We start from the raw sequence: 23,240 nt of genomic DNA, 5'->3' as shown, positions 1-23,240 counted from the left end.
AGATGGGAGCTGTCCAAATTATCTTGGGGTTCCCAGCTGGGTATGAGCAACTTTCCCTCCAATCCTCACCAGTGTGTATTTCTTCCTCCTCTCCATCCCTGCCTCCTCTCTTCCTTCCTTCCATCCTCCCTGCCTTCCTTGCTTGTTTCTTTTTCTTTCTTTCATTTTTCTTTTAGGTTTTTCAAGACAGGGTTTCTCTGTATAGCCCTGCCTGTCCTAGACTCACTTTGTAGACTTGGCTGGCCTCGAAATCATAGCTATCCGCCTGCCTCTGCATCCCGAGTGCTGTAATTAGAGGCATGAACCACCACACTGGTGCTTGTTTCTTTTAGATTATTATCTGGGTGTAATGACACATACATTTCATTCCAGTGGTTGGGAGGTGAAGGCAGGATGATTTCTATGAGATCCATGTCAGCCAGAACTATTATGGGTAGTCACACAGGACTCACAGTGATCTGTCTGCCTTGGTCTCCAGAGTGAGGGGATACAAAGTGTCTACCGCCACCACAACAGGATGGGCAAGTTGGGTTTTCTCAGGATATGGGATTAGAGTGTAACTTGTATCTCTAATCAACTAGAAAAAAAAAACCTTTACAGGCATGCCCATTTGCTCCGGTTTTATTTAATTCTAGATATTCTCAAGTCCACAACCAAGATTATCAGTTCATTTGTGCATATGAGTCTTTCCCTGCATCTTCATGTGCACCCCATATGTGATGCACCCAAGGACATCAGAGAGGGTGTCAGATCCTATGCACCTGGAGTCATTGATAGTTCTGAGGCACATTGTAGGTGTTGGGTCCTCTGCAAGAGCAGCAAGTAGCTCAGTTGGTGGGGTGTTTACACCTCTCCAGCCCCAAATTTTATTGTGTTTGAAAAAATATTTATTTATTTTGTGTATGAGCCTTCATGTACACTTGCATGGCAGTATAGATGGTTATGAGCCACCATGTGGTTGCCAGGATCTGAACTCAGGCCCTTTAGATGAGCATCCAGTGCTCTTAACTCCTGAGCCATCTCTCCAGCCTGCACATTTTATTATGTTTAACTAGCTTAACACACATGTCTGTGTACAAAGTGTGTGTGTGAGCGCAGTGCTGATGGAGGCTGGAAAAAGGCAGGCAGTATGAGTTATCCACTTTCATGGGTGGGGACTGAACTCTGGTCCTCTACAAGGGCAGTAGGTACTGGTAAACACTGTTAAGCCATGTGTCCATCCCCTCCTTACTTTTATTTGAATTTTCCTGATGGCAAGTGATGTGCAATACCTTTTTGATTACCGGTCATGTGCTTCCTTTGATATGCATACTTCAGCCTCCCCAATGCTGTGGTTCCTGGCATGTGTCACCATGCTCTGTCCACTTTGGGACACTTAAAATCAGAAGCAGCCAGGATAGCTTCTGAGTAAATATGGTGTCACTAAACACTGATGACTTGAGTTCAAACCTGGGACCCACACAGCATAAGGGGAGAACCAGCTCGTTGTTATTGTGTTCTGAGTCCATTGTGCACTGCACTACATGAGTGCACATGTGGAGGAGAAACAGTGAATGTCAATTAGAATTTTTAAAGTATGCTGGGGCATGCTGGCACAGACCTTTCTGCCCAGCAAGGGATCTCAGAGTTTGAAGTCAACTTTTCCAGACAGGGTTTCTCTGAGTAGCCTTTGCTGTCCTGGATTCATTTGGTAGACAAGGCAGGCTTTGAACTCATGTAAGTCACCTGTGTCTGAGTCCCTGAATGCTGGGATTACCGGTGAGCACTGCAAGACCACCTCTTGTGGAGAAATTTAAGTCCAGCAACAGAACTGCTCAAGCAAGGGATCATGTCAAAGACCTAATAGGATACTGCTTGAACACAGATGTACATACACTTAATCTCTCTGGATTTAGTTTAGTACACACCTTTGATTCCAAACAATATGGTCTATAGAGAGACAGACAATGTGATTACTTACAGGAAGATCTGACAGCATGAGTCAGAGATAGGCTATTCCCAGTTCTCACAAGAACACAGAGCATCACTTGAGAGAGCAAGGGAGATCTTGAAGAGTTCTGGAGGATAGCACAGTTGAAATCCATTGAGTTCAGAAGCAGCTTTTCCAAGCAGAGAAGTCAGTTTGAACCCATGAGCCAAGAGAGGACTTTTAAGCCAAAACAGCTGAGTTGAACCAGCCTGCCTGAGGTCAGAAGTATCTAGAAAGGCTGAGCCTATTCAGCACTAAGTCTCAGAGGCTGAGAACAGTCTAGCTTTGGTTGGAAAACAGAGGCTGGAGTCTGCAGCCTTCAAGATCTACTTATGCTGATTAGATTGTTTGGAGGATAGAAGCTTCCAGGCACAGGCCTAGGGCTAGTTAGAAAATTATTCTGGGCACTGCCTAATCCATGTATTCTAAATCTAGGGTAAATCTCTCATCTCATGCCCCATCTCAGGAAATAATAACATTTACAAGCTTGGTCTACAGAGGGACTTCCAGAACAGGAAGAGCTACACTGAGAAACCTTGTCTTGAAAAAGAGAACAACAGCGAATAAATAAATAAATAAATAAATAAATAAATAAATGAATAAATGTAATGTGATAGCTATGGTTTAGGGTTTGGCAATAAACAGTTCAAGAATGAAAAATGTTCTTGTCTCTTCCAACAGAACAGCCAGAGCATTATTATCGGTTCTGGACATTACTCACTCTTGAACAAATCATGGCATTGCAAGATACTTTCCACAGGAACATGTTCCCAGACCAGCAGGAAACTCAGGAACTGGCTTCAAGACTCCAGCTTAATGATGTGGTAGTGCAGATTTGTGTGAGGAGTGTGCCTCAGGGCGGTCACCTAGCGCGGGGCCTCCTGTGGGCTTCATTTTGTTCTTGTCATTTTAAGTTTTAAAATTATTCATGTGTATGTGTGGGTACCTGCTTGTCAGAACGTGTGTTTGCCTGGTGCATAAGGATGCTAGCAGAGGCTGTCATAGTCCATGGAGGCAGAGGTGCAGGTCTTGGATACTGGGAATGGAACCTGAGTCCTCTGCAAAGCCACAAGTGCTCTTATCTACCAAGTCATCTCTCCAGTTCCACCCCCTTTCCCTTTCAGCAGAGAACAGAGGCTTGTCTTTTTTTTTTTTTTTGACACAGGGTCGTTCTGTGTAGCTTTGGCTGTCCTGGAACTCAGGCAGGAGACCAGGTGGGCTCTGAACTTAGAGTGATAGGCCTGACTCTTTTTCTGGAGTGCTGGGATTAAAGTCATGCACAATCCCTCACAGGATTTGAGGCTAGTCTTGGTCTCAGGGTCTTCCAGCCTCCATTTCCCAATGTGCTGCATTACAGGCATAGGCCCCATGTTTGACTTTCAATAATGCATTGATATGACTGTATTCTTGATGTAGGGTCTCACTGTGTAGCCTTGGAGGCAAGTTAAGCTGGCCTCTAACTTACAGAGTTTCTGGCTCTGTCTCCAGAGTGCTGGGATTTAAAGTGAGAGTTACATGGAGGAATTCTGTATAAAAAAAATGCAAAAACTAAACCATATATATCGTATAAATATAATTTTATAATTTAAAGCCCTTTTGAAAAAGAAAATTATTCCTATAAAAGATCAAAAATTACTTTTTCTTCTCAGATGTGGTTTAAAAATCAGCAACAAAAATTGTGACACAGCAGAGAAACTATCAGGGGAATTCATCACTGGGAGCACCCAACCAGGTCAAATAATGAGAAGAGCATATCCAGCCAGGACATACTAACGAGAGGAACACCATCCAGCCAGGACATGCTAATGAGAAGAGCACCATCCCATCAGGCCATGCCAGTAATGGGTCCATCATCCAGCCAGGCCATGTTAATAAGAGACCAGGAGTCACAGAAGAATGCTGGAGCAAAGCAACCAGAAGAGGCTGGTGACTTTTCAATGGAATCCCTGCAACCTTCTCAGGGTTTAGACATCTCACAAATCTGCCTGGGGCCTTCCATGCCTCCCTGGGCATCTGTGCCCCAGGACATAGACACATTAGTGAAAATGTATGACTTGCCTGTGGATGAGGACCCTGAAAGCTTTGATAAGTATCTTCCCCCTGGGTGCCTTGACTGAGGCAAAGATTCTGTGATGACCTGAAAACATATCCATAGCTTTGGAGACAAACAAAAACTCAAAGCTCTGAGTTTTCCACAAACGAATTTCCCAAAGTGTGCTCCTAATGCTGTTCCCCTTGCCTAAGTTCCCAAACTGCACACCTTTATGTAACTAAGCCTGCCCCAAGTAAATGCTTTCTTTGATCAGAATTGCCTTGGTCATGGTGTCTCTTCAGAGCAATGGAACCCTCACTAAGGACACTTGCTTTCTTTTTATTTATTTTTTCTGTGCTAATGCAGATGTTCAGAGTCTCTAGCATGCTAAGCATAGGTGCACTACGATGAAGACACAACCCTACCTCCACAGCGGGGCACTCAAGAGAGGCACTCTATGCAGGAATGTCAGCACCTTGACATAACAGTACCTGGCTAGATACTGTTGGGAGGGAAATTTTTCTTTGGAATCTGCTTGGAGAGCCATAGAAGGTGAGGCTGGTATTTCATAATTTACAGATATTTTACAATAGAGGACTCCTCGGCAGTTAGCTTAGGCTTAGATAGCACATCTGTTGGTTTAGGACTGGGAGTAAGTCATGTTTTTTTCTTTTTTATAGAACACTTAGCTCAAGCTATGTTGCTAGAACAATCATGTAAACACAACGGCTTCAGCCTGAGGAAATTTATGATTAAAGATTCCAGGGTATTGTTTAAGAAATAATAATCAGATCATGCTGACTGTTGCTTCCAAACTGATTGATTTTTGCCGTGTGCTTTATTGTAGGTTATACAAAGCTGTGTTTATTCCTCATTACACTGTAGTCTTGCTCTGTTGAGTTTTTTACACAATGAAATATATATGTTTCTCTGGTGACTATAGAATAAAAGTACTATTCCCATAAAGATGTTAACACAAGAACCTAAAGCAAACAGTGTACATCCAATCTTCAGTTGTCAAAATGTTATACACACACACACACACACACACACACACACACACATATACTTCAGATTTTAAGAACTTAAATCATATTAATGATAAGAATATTTAGTTCATTCCCTTAGGAAAAAAGAGCTGCATCTACAGTGATTCTCAAATGTGCTTCTATGTGAAGATACCATGCTCAGGAAAGAAAATGGCTCATGTGATTTGTAAGGGTGGTGTTTTGCATTTTTAGCTGTACCATGTTGAAAAGACATTAGCTAAATCCTAATTTCTTTTTCTTCTACATTTCTTTCTTTCTTTTTCCAAAACAGGGTTTTTTGTTGTAGCCTTTGCTGTCCTGGACTCACTTTGTAGACTATCCTGGCCTCAAACTCACAGAGATCCACCTGCCTCTGCCTCCCAAGTGCTGGGATTAAAGGCGTGCACCATGACTGATCAGCCAATTTCTTTTTCTTTCCTTTTTTTTTTAAAAAACTAAAAACAACAAGATAAGCTTCTGCAGGTATAAAGCAGGTGTGGGACGCTCCTGTACAATACAAACCACACTAAATAATGTGAGGACAAAGGTGAGTGTGAAACAAAGACCACTTCCCTCCATGTCATCACGGCTAATGTGACATCACAAGAACAGATTATACATTGAGAACTCGGGGGCTAGAGAGATGGCTCAGTCGGTGGGAACACCAGCTGCTCTTGCAGAGGTCCTGAGTTCAATTCCCAGCAACCACATGGGGGCTCATGACCATCTATAATGGGATCTGGCGCCCTCTTCTGGCATGGGAGCACAGTGCTGTATACATAATAAATAAACATTTCTTTTTTTGTTTTTGTTTTTGTTTTATAATTTGTTTTTTTTAATTTAAATTTTTTATTATTAATTTATTCTTGTTAAATCTCAATGGTTATCCCATCCCTTGTGTCCTCCCATTCTTCCCTCCCTCCCATTTTCCCATTATTCCCCTCCCCTATGACTGTTCCTGAGGGGGATTTCCTCCTCCTGTATGTGCTCATAGGGTATCAAGCCTCTTCTTGGCAACCTGCTGTCCTTCCTCTGAGTGCCACCAGGTCTCCCCCTCCAGGGGACATGGTCAAATGTGAGGCACCAGAGTACAGGAGAAAGTCATATCCCACTCTCCACTCAAGTGTGGAGACTGTTCTGACCGTTGGATAGATCTGGGTAGGGGTTTAATGTTTACCGCCTCCATTGTCCTTGGCTGGTGCCTTAGTTTGAACGGGACCCCTGGGCCCAAATCTGCCTATCATAATGTTCTACTTGTAGGTTTCTAGGACCCTCTGGGTCCTTCTACTTTGCCATTCTCCCATGCTTCTCTCATCTAGAGTCCCAATAGGATGTCCTCCCCTCTGTCCCAGTTTCCTGGTAAGTGAGGCTTTCGTGGGACATGCCCCTTGGGCTAGTATGCAGATATAAGTGAGTATATACCATTTAAGTCTTTCTGCTTCTGGGTTAACTCACTCATTATGATAATTTCTAGCTCAATCCATTTATTGCCGGTTGTGGTGGCACACACCGGTAGGATTTGCTGAAGGAGGCAGAGGCAGGAGGATCACGAGTTCGGGACTAAACATTTCCCAATTGAGAAATGGGGCTTGAAACTAAACAGAGAATTCTCAACCGAGGAATATCAAATGGCTGAGAAACATTTCTTTTTTTTAAATGAGAGCTCATCACACAATAACAAAGGCACTTGTCACACATTTCCATTTTACATGAGATAGTTTTTTACAGTCCTTTGATTCACAGTAAACATTCAAGTCAAATGTTTTACCATCGTATACTTTTTGGGTCAGAATGTTCTTTTGGAGTATAGGATAACTAGGTTCCTACTGCTGTGAACTGAAAGACCAATGATGGCAGCTTCCACAGGCCTCACGGGAACTTCCCGTGGACAATATTCCAATGAACAGCACAGGGTCTCCTTGAATGCCAGTTTCACTTTGAAATAAATATTGTTTCTAATCCAAATAATTATATGCTTTTAAAAGGGGGATTTGGAATGAAAATAAACTGTACTTTTAACAAATGGCAAATCTGCATCTATACCATTAGCCATTAGACAATCAACTATTTTTTTTTTTTTATTAGTTCATTCATATTACATCTCAATTGTTATCCCATTGCTTGTCTCCTCCCATTCCTCCCTCCCTCCTGCTTTCACTCTATTCCCCTCCCCTATGACTGTGACAGAGGGGGACCTGCTCCCCCTGAATATGATTCTAGGGTATCAAGACTCTTCTTGGTAGCCTGCTATCCTTCCTCCGAGTGCTACCAGGCCTCCCCATCAGGGGACATGGTCAAATATGAGGCACCAGAGTTCATGTGAAAGTCAGTCCCCGGTCTCCACTTAACTGTGGAGAATGTCCTGTCCATTGGTTAGATCTGGGTAGGGGTTTGATGCTCACTGCACATAATGTCCTTGGTTGGTGCCATAGTTTGAGCAGAACCCCTGGGCCCAGATCCGCCCGTCATAATGTTCTTCTTGGAGGTTTCTAGGACCCTCTGGATCCTTCTATTTCCCCATTCTCTGAGGAAGAAACTCAAGAAAACAATCAACTTTTAAAAACACTTTCAATATAATGCTAATGTGGTAATATACAAATAAACATATTATCTGATAGAAGAAAACTGAACCAGCCAATTTTACTACATCCAAGGAAGCGGATCATTGTTCCATAAGAAGAAATATGAGATTTTTTTTTTTTTTTTTTTTTTTTTTGGTTTTCAACGAGTGAATTTATTAAGTTCCAGTAAACAAAAATAAAAGAAATAGCGAACAGGACACAGAGCAGCATAGAAGAAAACATCAAATCAGGAGTCTGCAGCATCCAGCAAAGACAACTGGAGTATCTGGACTACCGAGAGAGCAAACAAAAGTAACATTTTCAGGTTGGGGCTTGGAAATATGCAGACAACAGCTGGGGAAGTCAGTGCCTGCCTGAGCTTCCTACGGTGAGCTTTGGGTCTCCCCAGTGCTGGCGATTTTATATCATGGGATGAACAACAGCAAATCGGTCAGAAATGGCTTCCATTTTAGCTGTAGAGTTGGAGAAGGGGAGTAGCCTCTCTATTGACAGGGAATCTTGCCACTTTTGAGACAAACACACTTCAGTTTGAAGCCATGGGATAGGGGGTCCCATTTCCAGAGCCAACTTCTTAGTGAGGTTAAAGAGCATGTAGTACATATCACTAACACACCACGTGCTGTGCTCCTCTTCCCTTGGGATTTCTGCAGTGCACTATTTTCCTGGCACTTTTCTCTGTCTTCATTTAACTTTTTTTCCTTTTTTTTATTATTAATTTTTTCAAATTACATCTCAGTTGTTAGCCCATCCCTTGTATTCTCCCATTCCTCCCTCCCTCCTGCTTCCCCCCCTTCCCCCCCCCTATGTCTGTGACTGAGGGAGACCTCCTTCCCCTGTATATGCTCATAGGGGATCGAGTCTCTTCTTGATGACCTATTACCCTTCCTCTGAGTGCCACCAAGCATCTCCATGCAAGGGACATGGTCAAATATGGGGCACCAGAGTTTGTGTGAAAGTCAGATCTCCTTCTCCACTTAATGGTGGAGAACGTCCTGTCCATCGGCTAGTCTGAGTAGGGGTTCGAAGTTTACTGCTTATATTTTCCTTGGCTGGTGCCATAGTTTGAGGAGGACCCCAGGGACCAGACACGCCTGTAGTTTTCCAGGACCCTCTGGATCCTTCTATTTCCTCATTCTCCCAGGCTTCTCACACCTAAAGTCTCAATAGGATGTCCTCCCCTCTGACCCACTTTCCTGGTAGGTAAAGTTTTCCATGGAGACGTACACCTTGGACTAGTGTCTTGATATAAGTGAGTATATACCATTTAACTCTTTTTGCTTCTGGGTGAACTCACTCATTATGATAATTACTAGTTCAATCCATTTGTCCACAAATTTTGGAAATTCCTTGTTTTTAATGGCCGAGTAGTATTCCATAGTGTAAATGTACCACAGTTTCTTTATCCATTCTTCTACTGAGGGACACTTAGGCTGTTTCCACATTCTGGCTATTATGAATAAGGCAGCTATGATCATGGTTGAGCACATGCCCCTGTTGTGTGGTAGAGCATTTTCTGGGTATATTCCAAGGAGTGAAATACATGGGTCTTGAGGAAGCCCTATTCCCATTTTTCTGAGAAAGTGCCAGATAGATTTCCAAAGTGGTTGTACTAGTTTGCATTCCCACCAGCAATGAAGGAGTGTCCCTTTCTCTCCACATCCTGTCCAGCATGTGGTGTCAGTTGAGTTATTGATCTTAGCAATTCTGATGGGTGTAAGATGGAATCTCAGTGTCGTTTTGATTTGCATTTCTCTGATGACTAATGAGGTCGAGCATTTCTTTAAGTGTTTCTCAGCCATTTGATATTCCTCTGTTGAGAATTCTCTGTTTAGTTCTGAGCCCCATTTCACTATTGGGTTATTTGGTCACTTGATTTTTGACAAAGAAGGCAAATCCATTCAATGGAAAAACGACAGCATCTTCAACAAATGGTGCTGGTCTAACTGGATGGCTACATGTAGAAAAATGCAATTAGACCCCTATTTGTCACCATGCACAAAACTCAAGTCCAAGTGGATTAAAGACTTCAACCTAAAAGCAGAGACATTAATGCAGTTAGAGGAAAAAGTGGGGAAGACTCTGGAACACATAGACACAGGAGACAACTTCCTGAACAGAACACCAACAGCCCAGGCCTTAATGTCAACAATTAATAAATGGGACCTCATGAGGCTGAGAAGCTTCTGTAAGGCAGGTGACACTGTCAAGAGAACAAAGCGACAGCTTACAGACTGGGAAAAGAGCTTCACCAACCCTTGGTCTGACAAAGGTCTAATATTCATTTAACTCTTACTTGTAAAATAGGGTCTCATGTAGCCCATGCTTCCTCAGAACTCACCAATGATGACCTTGAACTTCTGATCCTCTTACTTCCACCTCTCTCCCAAGTACTAGGATTATAGGTCTGTGCCAACCATGACCAGGCTTTGCTGGTCTGGGTGTCAAACCCAGAGCTTTGGAAAAATTAGCAAGCACTCTAACCAACTGAGTATGGTATCTCCTCCAGCCCAATTCCTAAAACTTCTGAAAGATTCAACTTTGATTTATCTTATTCTAAAAAATCTTTCTGGATCAGAGGCTCTTACAACAACACCTATCACATTAGAATGTTTGTCTACTTTTGCTTCCTGCTACAGAACAAAGCAGGAAGAGAGGGGCTGAGGCAAGGAAACCAGCTGGAAAGCTTTGATAGTATAGGTAGAGAGGGTCTGTGCTGCACATCCGCCTGGAGACTGACAGAACACAAGAAATAGACAACATGTGTACCATGCCATGTGTACACTTGATGTCTGACTAGAGATTATTTTTTTATATTATTGTAAACAATATAATAAAGTAAAGTTGAAGCAAAGTGTGCTTTAGGGAATGGGTATTTTCCTAGTTCCCACTCCCACTCCACAACCACCATGCCCATGGATTTATATCTGCTTTTCTCTCTCATTTTTCATGATGAGTTATATATAAAATATACAAAAATTTAAATTTATCCTCTAGTTGGTATAGAATCACTAAGAAAAATCCACAAAACTTTTCTTCTGGCTACATTTTCACATCAAGGGTGAAAACACTAAACAAAAATATGAAGTTCAGTGTGGGTATTGATGAGTGGCTCAAGCTTTGTTAATAGCTCTTTCACCAACCCTTCATCTGACAAAGGTCTAATTTTCAAAATATATAAAGAACTCAAGAAATTAAATGCCACCAAATCAAATAACCCAATAGAGAAAATGGAGCTCAGAACTAAACAGAGAATTCTCAACAGAGGAATACCACATGGCTGAGAAACACGTAAAGAAATGCTTGTCCTCAGAGAAATGCAAATCAAAACGACACTGATATTCCATCTTACACCCATCAGAATGGCTAAGATGAAAAACTCAAGTGACATCACATGCTGATGAGTATGTGGAGAGAGAGGAACACTCCTTCATTGCTCATGGGAATGCAAACTACTACAACCACTTTGGAAATCTATCTGGTGCTTTCTCAGAAAAATGGGAATAGGGCTTTCTCAAGACCCAGCTATTCCACTCCTTGGAATATACCCAGAAAATGTTCTACCACACAACAGGGACATATGCTCAACCATGATCATAGCTGCCTTATTCATAATAGCCAGAACATGGAAACATCCTAAGTGTCCCTCAGTAGAAGAATGGATAAAGAAACTGTGGTATATTTACACTATGGAATATTACTCAGCTATTAAAAAGAAGAAATTCCCAAAATTTGTGGACAAATGGATTGAACTAGAAATGATCATAATGAGTGAGTTTGCCCAGAAGCAAAAAGAGTTAAATGGTATATGCTCACTTATATCGAGACACTAGTCCAAGGGGTATGTCCCATGAAAAACTTTACTTACCAGGAAAGTGGGTCAGAGGGGAGGACATTCTACTGAGACTTTAGGTGTGAGAAGTGTGGGAGAATGGGGAAATAGAAGGATCCAGATGGTTCTGGAAACCTACAAGTGGAACTTTATGACAGGCAGATGTGGGTCCTGGGGTCCTGCTCAAACTATGGCACCAGTGAAGGAAAATATAGGCAGTAAACTTTGAATCCCTACTCAGACAGGCCGACGGACAGGACACTCTCCACCATTGAATGGAGAATGAGATCTGACTCTCACATGAACTCTGGTACCCCATTTCTGACCATGTTCCTGGGATGGGGAGGCCTGGTGGCACTCAGAGCAAGGATAGCCAGTTAGCAAGACTCGATACCCTAAGAGCATATACAGGGGGAGGAGGTCCCCCTCAATCATAGACATAAGGGAGGGGAGTAGGGAGGAAGTGGGGGGAGGGAGGAATAGGAGGATACAAGGGATGGGCTAACAATTGAGATGTAATATGAAAAACTTAATAAAACAAACAAGCAAACACAAAAAAGGAAAAAATATCGAGTTCAAATAAATTAACTAAATATAACAAACAAATAAACGTGAAAGAGAGCAAAATTTAAGGCAACTTACATTTTAAAAGACCTGAAATTAAGACACCAATTTTGAGCAGATATTTATGGACACTGGAGCTTATTTTGATCCAAATAAAAAACACCACAAAGATGAAGAACCATCCCTTTCATACAGCAAGTGACACATGTGACATAAACAGGGGTAATGACAACACTTGTCTGCCTTTTACTTAAGGGTTCACTCCCACTTTCATTTTGGGAACTGTTAATATCATCCAGTAAGCCTGGTGCATGAAACCCTTTCTGTAATGAATAAAACTATTTATGTTGCTAAGAATATGACAGCATTGTCTACCTAATGAGTTCCAGGACAAGGACTACTTAGAAAAACTGTATAAAAACCCAACTGACCAACCACCCAAAAAATAGAAATAAACATAAAAAGAAAAGAAAACAAACAAACAAAAAGAACATGTTTGTTGAGTCTCATAGGAATTCTCTAAGCTAGGATTAGATTCACCAGTATCTTATAAGAGTTTATGAGACACGTCTACCTACACAGAGACTATTTGGGTAGGGTGGAGATGAGGACCACTTGAAGCCTCTCTTGCATCATTCTCATCCAGACTTATGGAAAGGCCATGTTACTTTGCCTTTCAGTAATATACTGCTGGTGATAAAGAAGCTCTGACAGATACTACTACAAACCTACGAAATAAAAAGAACCATTTATAGTTTGGCTGCTGCCCAAAGCAGGTGTGGTATCTCTGACAAAACAGCTCAGGTTTTGCTGACCATAAAGCAGGCAGTGAATGGATGGAAAACATACTCTCAGCGTCCTGGCTTTAATTTGACATTAGTCTATTTTACTACGTTCGCACAATCATACACACAGTGAAGACTCTTCGCTATCAGATGGAACCATTAATATTTATTTTTGAAGCTGAGCTTTCAAACTGATGCTTCACCTTGATTAGTATTTGGGGGGGGGTTGAGCCAGGGTCTCTCTGTGTAGACTTGACTGTCCTGGACTCACTTTATGGACCAGGCTGGCCTTGAACTCAAAGTGATCCACCTACCTCTGCCTCCCGAGTGCTGGGATTAAAGGCGTGTGCCACCCACCCAGCTCAAAAGTTGTTTGTTTGGTTGGTTGGTTTTTGGTTTTTTGAGACAGGGTTTCTCTGTGTAGCCTTGGCTGTCCTGGACTCACTTTGTAGACCAGGCTAGCCTCGAACTTACAGCGATCCACCTGCCTCTGCCACCCAAGTGCTAGGATTAAAGGCGTGTGCCACCACTCCTGGCTCACCTTGATTAATTTTTAACCAAATACTGTTGACACAAAAGTGAACTTAATTCCTTCCATAAATAAATGGAGTACTCAATTACCATGCAAAGAGCAACTTAAAACTATACTATGACATGCAAAGAGGTGAGGGAAATTTAAATCAAGTATTCATGATGCTTACTCTTACACACACACAGAGTTTCTAGGTAGATTTTCTTTGTTGTAATTAATTCTGTCCAAAAGATAAATAAGGTTTGTAGAGAAATAAATGTTTAGTGTAGGGGAAATAGTAAACAACGATTCTCACTGCTGTTCTGTCAAACCAGTAAGTACCTGGCAAGGAGGGAGTGGTGACCAAGAAGTAAAGGAAATTGGCTGTTAAAGGACACAACAAACTTCACATAACAGGAACAATGTGACAAACAGTTTCTACAAGGCAGGCAATGAATAATTAGAATACACAGTCAGAAGAGCTCTGTTGCTGCAAACGTAGCTACAAAGTATGCTCATCTGACTGAAGAACATTGTGTTGGGTGGATTGGGGCCCAGGACGGTCTGATCAAACTATTGCACTAGCCAAGGACAATACAAGTAGTAAACATTGAAACCCTACTCTGATCTACCCAATGGACAAGACATTCTCTACAGTTATGTGGAGAGCAGGGACTGACTCTGACATGAACTCTGGTGCTCCATATTTGACCACCTCCCCTTGGTGGGGAGGCCTGATGGAACTCAAAGAAAGAATAAGCAGGCTACCAAGATGAGACTTGATAGCCTATGACCATATAGTGGGGGAGGAGGTCCCCCTCGGGCATAGACCTAGGGGAGTGGAGTCCAGTGAAAGCGGGAGGGAGGGAAGAATGAGAGAATACAAGTGATGGGATAACAATTGAGTTGTAATTTTTTAAAAAAGGAAAAAGAAAACATCTTTATGTTCCAGTATAGCAATCCTTGATTCAACTGATGCTTAGAGGATTGTGTTTTTATAAATTAAACATGCTGCTGCCTCAGCAGCCAAAGGTTTTAGGAAAAATGTTCATGTCACAGAATAAATAGAGAAGTCATTTTCAAGCAAAAAAAATGATCTCACAGCAATCCTGGAGGTTATCTACTCTAGACGCTGGCATACCCCTTCTCCTGTTAGCACACAGCATGACTGGATATGTCGTGCATGATCCACTATTGAACTAATGTATTTGGAGATCTCAGCTGTGGTCATGCATCCTTTCATGTCCTGTTTATTTGCAAAGACAAGGACTGCAGCTTTCCTTAAATCCTCATGAGCCAACGTTCTGTATAATTTGTCTTTTGTGGTAGCCAGTCATTCCCTGTCGATGCTCCGGACAATAATGGTGACCTCTGGTGTTTGAGTAACAGGTGTTCCAGGATGACCACAGAGACATGTGACCTCCAATGTCCCACATAAGAAAATGAGAGTTGCAAATGGTATATACTCACTTATATCTGCATATTAGCCCAAGGGGCATGTCCCACGAAAGCCTTCACTTACCAGGAAACTGGGACAGAGGGGAGGACATCCTATTGGGGCTCTAGATGAGAGAAGCATGGGAGAATAGCAAAATAAAAGGATCCAGAGGGTCCTAGAAACCTACAAGTAGAAAATTATGATAGGCAGATTTGGGCCCAGGGGTCCCGCTCAAACTAAGGCACCAGCCAAGGACAATACAGGCGGTAAACATTAAACCCCTACCCAGATCTATCCAACGGTCAGAACAGTCTCCACACTTGAGTGGAGAGTGGGATATGACTTTCTCATGTACTCTGGTGCCTCACATTTGACCATGTCCCCTGGAGGGGGAGACCTGGTGGCACTCAGAGGAAGGACAGCAGGTTGCCAAGAAGAGACTTGATACCCTAAGAGCATATACAGGGGGAGGTAATCCCCCTCAGGAACAGTCATAGGGGAGGGGAATAATGGGAAAATGGGGGGGAGGGAAGAATGGGAGGACAGAAGGGATGGGATAACCATTGAGATGTAACAAGAATAAATTAATAAAAAAAAAAAGAAAGAAAATGAGAGTTCTTCCCAGCTATTTCTTCAACAATGCTTTCTTCATGAAGCACTTCATTCATGAAGAGCTGATAAAGAATGGTGGTTTTCTCTGAGTTATCCAGTCCCACGATGATTACCTTGTGCTCTTGGTTACAGAAAAGGCCCCACAGTTTAGTAATGATCAGCCACATCTTGAGCCCTAGGCAGGACAGGCTCCCAGGGCAGCACTCGGCTACAAGTGGCCAGGCACCGGAGGTGGAGCTTACAACAAACCTACCTGGACCCCAGAGTCTCAGAGTCCAGTGAAGCTTTGACTTCCGTGGAGCCTGGAACGACTGCAGACTCCTTTGTTCACAGAAACAAAGATACACATTATCTGAGAATAAAGGGCTGGGAAAAGATTTTCCAAGCAATCGGTCCCAAGAAGCAAGCTGAAGTAGCCATTCTAATGTCTAATAAAATAGACTTTCAATTATAATTAGTCAAGAGGGCTGAAGAGATGGCTCAGAGGTTAAGGGCACTGACTGTTCTCCCAGAGGTCCTGAGTTCAATTTCCAGCAACCACATGGTGGCTCACAACCATCTATAATATGATCTACTGCCCTCTTGTGGTCCACAGGTGTACATGCAGGCAAAGTCCTTACACATAACTTAAAAATGTTAAAAAAATAAAATTAAATTAATAAAAAAAGATGGGTAAGGACACTTCATTCTCATCAAAGAAAAAATACACCAAGAAGACATCACAGTCCTGAATATTTATGCCCCAAATACAAGGACACCCACATTTGTAAAACAACCATGTTTAAAACTTAAATTAACACATCGATCCCAAAACATTAATAGTTGGAGACCTCAACACCCAACTCTCACCAATGGACAGATCTTTGAGGCAGAAACTAAATAGAGAAATGGCTGACAAGCATCTTGTACCCAGAGAGCCCTGAGCTCCAACTGCTGTCAAGTTTCCATTCTCTATCAGGAAGAGTTTTGTTCATTCCTCCATTTTGCATACCTGTACCTTAGTATTCCGTCCCATGGCTTTCTCCCTCTCTCTCCCTGATCTTCTGTAGAGAAAGCATGGAAAACCATGATCACTGTTAACCACCATGCAACCTGGTCCATGACAACAACCAAAACAAAGAGAAAGTCAAAGTCCTTGGTGCCATGGCACCTTGGCGAGAGACCATAGCAGTCTCTATTTTTTAATGTAAGTGGTTAATTACATTCCCCACCTCGATCTGTAAGTTTTCTGGCCTCTCAGTTTCAGTTTTGTAACCACGTCACCTCTGGAGCCACCATTGCTCTGTGAGAGTTAAGCCACAAGCAGCAGCCAACCTGGGTGTGTTAAGTCCTTTCCCTTTATCTCCCAAGTGCCCACAGGAAGCTGCCTTTTGTCTGTGAGTGAGAAAAAGAGTCTCTCTTAAAGAGACATGTGGGACACAGTTTTTGATTCAGAAGTATTTTGTTTTAAGCTTGGGTTCTTTGGCTAAGAAACTAACTTTCACTCCAGACTTCTCAGATTTAGATTCAATCCCCACCGTTTGCCACTTTTTTATTACTATTAATAATTAATATTCAATAATACATTTGACAAAATATCATTTATTTGATAATTCATAATATCCCCCAAATTATCATACATCTAGGCAATGATTCATTAATAATTATGCACAAAGGTGAACATGATCATTAATCTATTGTGCCACTATCAGTTACTCTTCCTCCCATCCAAGGTCCCAGGCACTTGCTTTGTTCTCTTCTCTGGATTCTGTCCATCCTCTTCCTCTCCTGCACCTTCTCCTCCAGTCCCAGGTGCTGGGCTCTGTCCCTCTTCACCTTGGTTGCATAATTCTCCTCTATCTCTCTTAGTGTGCTTGGGTGATGCTCTTTTCTGTGGTATGGCCTGTTTGTATAATGTTCTTTGCCCTGGTTTGGACTGGTTGGATGATGCTACTCTCTCTGGTCCAGCCTGGCTGGATGATGCATCCTTCACTGCCATGGCCTGGTTGGAGGATGCATCCTTCACTGGCATGGCCTGGCTGGATGAAGCACCAGTCACTGGCATGGCCTGGCTGGATGAAGCACCTGTCACCGGCATGGCCTTGTTGGTTGGTGCTTCTGTCAATAGTCTGGTCAGGATGGGTGATCTAACCGTCACTGGCAAGGCCTGGCTGGATGAATCACAACTCCCTGGCAAGGCCTGGCTGGACGATTCACCACTCACTGGCATGGCCTGGCTGGTTGGTGTTCCTCTCATTTGCCTGGCCTGGAGGCATGATGCACACCTCTGTGGAAAGTCCTGGTTGTGTAATGCTCCTCCCATTGTAATTGCCACGGTGAAAGCTACCAGGGACAAATTACACTCATTGTATTCTGTCCATGACAGCACTTCCTCTCGATGACAATTAAACCACATCTGAAAAGAAAGGTAAGTATTTAATATTTTTTTTAGAAATCTTTCATACTTTTAAAGATGCTTAATTTATATATTTAATATGCATAGTATGATAAATATGGTTTTCTTTTTCAATCCAAGGTTCCTCTGTGTTACCCTAGCTGTTATAGAATTCACTCTGTAGACCAAGGCAGTAAAAGGTACACTGAGGAAACCGGTCTAAAAAAAAAAAAAAATAAAACGGGGTGGGGGAGGGGATCCAAGATGGCGGTGAGCAGCGTGGCCCGGGTTAGACGCTCAGGTAAACACTTCAGGGAATTGCACAGAATTCTGAACCAGGAACACTGAGGCCCCCAATGCACTGCAACAGGAGTGCTCCAAGTTCGAAGGGACCAGGGTGCAGAGGACCTGCATGCCCCTGCGCATGGGAGGAGCACTGATTTTCTCGAACTGGAGCAGCAGTGATGGTAGCAGCAGTGGCAGCAGCAGCAGTGCCAACAGCAGCAGCAGCAGAGGCTGTGGTGGTGGCTGAGGTTTGCAGCTTGTAGCCCTCAGGCAGAAACCATTGGTGTGGTGGCCAGTGGGAGTTTTTCTGGGAGGGGGGACTCTGGGCAGGATCTGGGCTGCACTGCATGATTTGGGCTTCATGACCCAAGTTCAACTTGGCTCATGGCTTGTGACCTGAAACCCAAACGGGACTCGGTGCACAGTTCGGCCACTATGATCCAAGCTCAGCTCAGGGCACACTTCCGCTGCGGATATGCTAGCTGAGCTCAGTGAGCAGTTCTGCCGGACTCGCTAGCTCAGCTCAGTGCACAGTTCTGCCAGAGACGCTAGCTCAGCTCAGGGCGCAGTTCTGCCAGAGACGCTAGCTCAGCTCAGCGCATAGTTCCGCCAGAGACGCAGGCTGAGCTCAGAGAGCAGTTTTGGCCCATAGTCCCTAGCTGGACTTGCCAGGCAGGTTGGGCCCAGAGACACTAGCTGAACTTTACGTGCAACTGCGCCACTGAGACTCTGGCTGGACTCTACACGCAGGTTAGGCCCAGAGTCCCTGGCTGAGCTTGGTGCGCAATTCCGTCCCTGAGACTCTGGCGGAGCTTGGCTTGTGTTTTGGGACCAGAATCCCTAACTGCACTTGGCTGGCAGTTTGGGCCCAGAGACTCTAGCTGAGCTTTTGGCGCAGTCCTGGCTCGGAGACTCTGGGTGGACCCTGTGTGCAGTTTGGGTCCAGAATTCCTGGCTGAGCTTGGTGGGAGGTTCAGGTCCTGTGATTATAACTGACCATGGCACGCACTTTGGGCACAAAGACCCTAGCTGAGCTTAGCATGCTGTCCCAGCCTGGAAACTGTGGCTGGACTCTGCATGCGTTTTGGACCCAGAGTCCCTAGCTGAGCTCGGCAGACGGTTCAGACCATGAGAATCTAGTGGAGCTTGACCTGTGGTTTGGGCCCAGTGTCTCTAGCTGGTCTTGGCAGGGACCCAGAAGGCTGTGGACACTTTGACATGGACCAACACACATTCAGAGACCCAAACGATTACAAAACCCACAGTAAAGGGGAGGTCAGGATCACTGGCTATGAGAGTCCAAAACGAAAGGGCTAGCCCCCTGCCATCCACACCAGTGAAGCATCAGAGCTTCCGGCCTAGGGAAATCATGAGAAAACAGGTGAATCTATCATTGGACTTCACCCATCCACCTCTGGAAGGTACCCAACAAAAACAGAGATGCTAAGATGTCTAAAGGACAGCATGAAAGCATACGCAAAAAAAAAAACCAAAACAATATGGCATCTCCAGATCCCAGCTATCCCAAAGAAAACAACCCAGAGAACGAAAACAGAACAGAAATACAAAAAAATGATGTCAAATCTTTAGTAATGAGGATGATAATGGAGGAAACAAATAAAATTCGTAATCAAATGCAGGAAGATGCAGCCAAACAGGTGAGAGACATAAAAGAAGCCCATAGAGCAGAACTGGAAAATTTACAGGAAAAACCAAACAACCAAATGAAAGAAATCAATAAAACGGTTCAAGCTCTGAAGACCTATAAAGAGGCAATGGAAGAAACTCAGGAATATACAAACAATCAGATGAAAGAAATAAAAAAATCAGTTCAAGATCTGGAGATGAAAATGATTCAATGATAAGCACACAGAAAGAAGAAATACGAGAACGTTAGACCTCAGAGAAGAAGGCAAGCAACACAGAGGCGAGCTTTTCTAACAGAATCCAAGAGATGGAGGAACGAATCTCAGGTCTAGAAGATACAATCACAGATCTTGAAGCAACCATTAAAGAAAATGCTAAATCATGAAAAATCCTGATACAAAACATCCAAGAAATCAAGGACAACATGAAAAGAAGAAATCTGAGGATAATAGGCACTGAAGAAAGAGAAGATATCAGACTCCAAAGCCCAGAAAGTATTCTCAACAAAATCATAGAAGAAAATTTCCCCAATCTAAAGAAAGAGATTCCTATAAACATACAAAAGACCTACAGAACACCAAATACAATAGACCAGAAAAAAAAAACTTTCCATCACATAATAATCAAAACACAAAACATGCAGAACAAAGAAAAAATATTAAAAGCTGCAAGGGAAAAGGGCCAAATAACATTTAATGGCAAACCTATCAGAATTACACCCGACTTCTCAGTAGAGACCATAAAAGCCAGAAGGGCCTGGACAGAGATTTTGCAAACCTTAAGAGACCACAGGTGCCAGGTCAGACTACTTTACCCAGCAAAACTATCAATAACCATTGATGGAGAAAACAAACTATTCCATGACAAAAACAAATTCAAACAGTACCTATCCACAAATCCAGCTTTACAGAGGGTAGTAGAAGGAAAACTCCATCCCAAAGGGACAAGCTACAACCAAAACTACACAGGAAATAGATAATTATACCATGGCAAAAACACAACTACACAAATGCTCGACTGGAACCAACATCAAAATTAAGACTCTTAACAGTCACTGGTCATTAATATCTCTCAACATCAATGGTCTCAATTCTCCAATAAAAACACACAGACTAACTGAATGGATGCATAAACAAGATCCAACATTCTTCTGCATCCAAGAAACACATCTCACCGACAATGATAGGCATTACCTCAGGGTAAAAGGTTGGAAAAAAAATTCCACGCAAACGGTCACAAGAAGCAAGCAGGCGTAACCATTTTAGTATCGAACAAAATAGACTTTCAACCAAAATTAATCAAAAGGGATGAGGAAGGACACTTCATACTCATCAAAGGTAAAGTAAACCAAGGCGACATCACAATTCTGAACATCTATGCTCCCAATACAAGGGCACTCACATTTGTAAAAGATCTCCTAAAAAAGCTTAAACCACACATCGATTGCTACACAATAACAGTGGGAGACTTCAACACCCCACTCTCACTGAAGGATAGGTCATTGAAACAGAAACTAAGCCGAGAAATAACATCATTAACCAATGCCATGAATCAAATGAATCTAACAGATATCTATAGAACCTTTCACTTAAACAAGAAAGAATACACCTTCTTCTCTGCACCCCATGGAACCTTCTCCAAAATTGATCACATCATAGGTCACAAAGCAAGCCTCAATAGATACAAGAGGATTGAAATAATACCTTGTATCCTATCAGATCACCATGCTCTTAGGCTGCAATTCAACAACAACAGAAATAACAAAAAGCCTACACGTTTGTGGAAACTAAACAACTCTCTGCTAAATGACACCTGGGTCAGGGAAGAAATAAAGAAAGAAATCAAGAAGTTTCTGAAATTCAATGAAAATAAAGAAACAACATACCCAAATTTGTGGGATACATTGAAAGCAGTGCTAAGAGGAAAATTCATAGCACTAAGTGCCTTTAAAAAGAAATTGGAAACATCGCACATAAGCATTTGAACGACACAACTGGAAGCCCTAGAAATAAAAAGAAGCTGAAACACCCAAAAGGAGTAGACGTCTGGAAATAATCAAACTCAGGGCTGAAATTAACAAATTAGAAACTAAGAAAACAGTCCAAAGAATCAACAAAATCAAGAGCTGGTTCTTTGAGAAAATCAACAAGATAGACAGACCATTAGCCAAACTAACTAAAAGGCAGAGAGACAGTATTGAAATCAACAAAATCAGAAATGAAAAGGGAGACATAACAACAGACACTGAAGAAATTCAAAGAATCATAAGATCCTACTTTGAAGGCATATACGCCACAAAATTTGAAAATCTAAGGGAAATGGACGATTTTCTTGATCAATTTCACTTGCCAAAGTTGAATGAAGAACAGATAAACAAGCTAAATAGTCCCATTTCCCCTACAGAAATAGAAGCAATCATCGATGGTCTCCCAACCAAAAAAAGCCCAGGGCCAGATGGTTTCAGTGCAGAATTCTACCAGACCTTCAAGGGTGAGCTTATACCGATACTCTTCCAGCTACCCCAAAAGATAGAAATGGATGGAAAATTACCAAATTCATTCTATGAGGCCATAGTCTCATTGATACCTAAACCTCACAAAGACTCAACAAAGAAAGAGAATTTCAAACCAATTTCTCTTATGAACATAGATGCAAAAATACTAAATAAAATACTTGCAAAACAAATACAGGAACACATCAAAGATATCATTCATCATGACCAAGTAGGCTTCATTCCAGGCATGCAGGGATGGTTTAATATACGGAAATCCATCAATGTAATCCACCATATAAACAAACTGAAAATAAAAAAACCACATGATCATCTCCTTAGATGCAGAGAAAGCATTTGATAAAATTCAACACCCATTCATGTTTAAAGTTTTAGAGAGATCGGGGATACAAGGCACTTTCCTCAACATAATAAAGGCTATATACAGCAAGCCAATAGCCAAAATCAAAGTAAATGGTGAGATACTCAAGGAAATTCCTCTAAAATCGGGAACAAGGCAAGGCTGCCCACTCTCTCCATATCTCTTCAATATAGTACTCGAAGTTCTAGCCAGAGCAATAAGACAACAAAAGGAGATCAAGGGTATCCAAATGGGAAAGGAGGAAGTCAAGTTATCCCTATTTGCAGATGATATGATAGTGTACATAAGTGACCCTCAAAATTCCACCAGGGAACTCCTAAAGCTGATAAACACCTTCAGCAAATTGGCGGGATACAAAATTAACTCAAAAAAGTCTGTAGCCTTCCTATACACAAATGACAAGCTTGCAGAGGAAGAAATTAGGAAAACCACACCCTTCACATTAGCCACAAGCAATATAAAATATCTAGGAGTTACCCTAACTAAGCAAGTGAAGGACTTGTATGAAAAAAATTTCAAAACTCTAAAGAAAGAGATTGAAGATGACCTGAGAAGATGGAATGATCTTCCTTGCTCATGGATCGGGAGAATTAACACAGTAAAAATGGCCATCCTACCAAAAGCAATCTACAGATTCAATGCAATCCCTATCAAAATACCTACACAATTTTTTAAAGAAACTGAACGTTCTATTCTGAACTTCATATGGAA

General features: G+C 42.3%; 1 pseudogene; it reads right to left on the bottom strand.

Annotated features, from left to right (window-relative positions):
- Positions 1-15,517, bottom strand: part of LOC127187199 (ADP-ribosylation factor-like protein 5B) — a 20,168-nt pseudogene extending 4,651 nt beyond the window's left edge.
- Between the last annotated feature and the right edge of the window lie 7,723 nt (positions 15,518-23,240).

The sequence above is a fragment of the Acomys russatus genome, chromosome 3, assembly GCF_903995435.1.
Source record: "Acomys russatus chromosome 3, mAcoRus1.1, whole genome shotgun sequence".
Taxonomy (NCBI): Eukaryota; Metazoa; Chordata; class Mammalia; order Rodentia; family Muridae; genus Acomys; species Acomys russatus.
The sequence above is the reverse complement of the archived record's forward strand: the minus strand, read 5'-3'. Positions and strand labels throughout refer to the sequence as shown.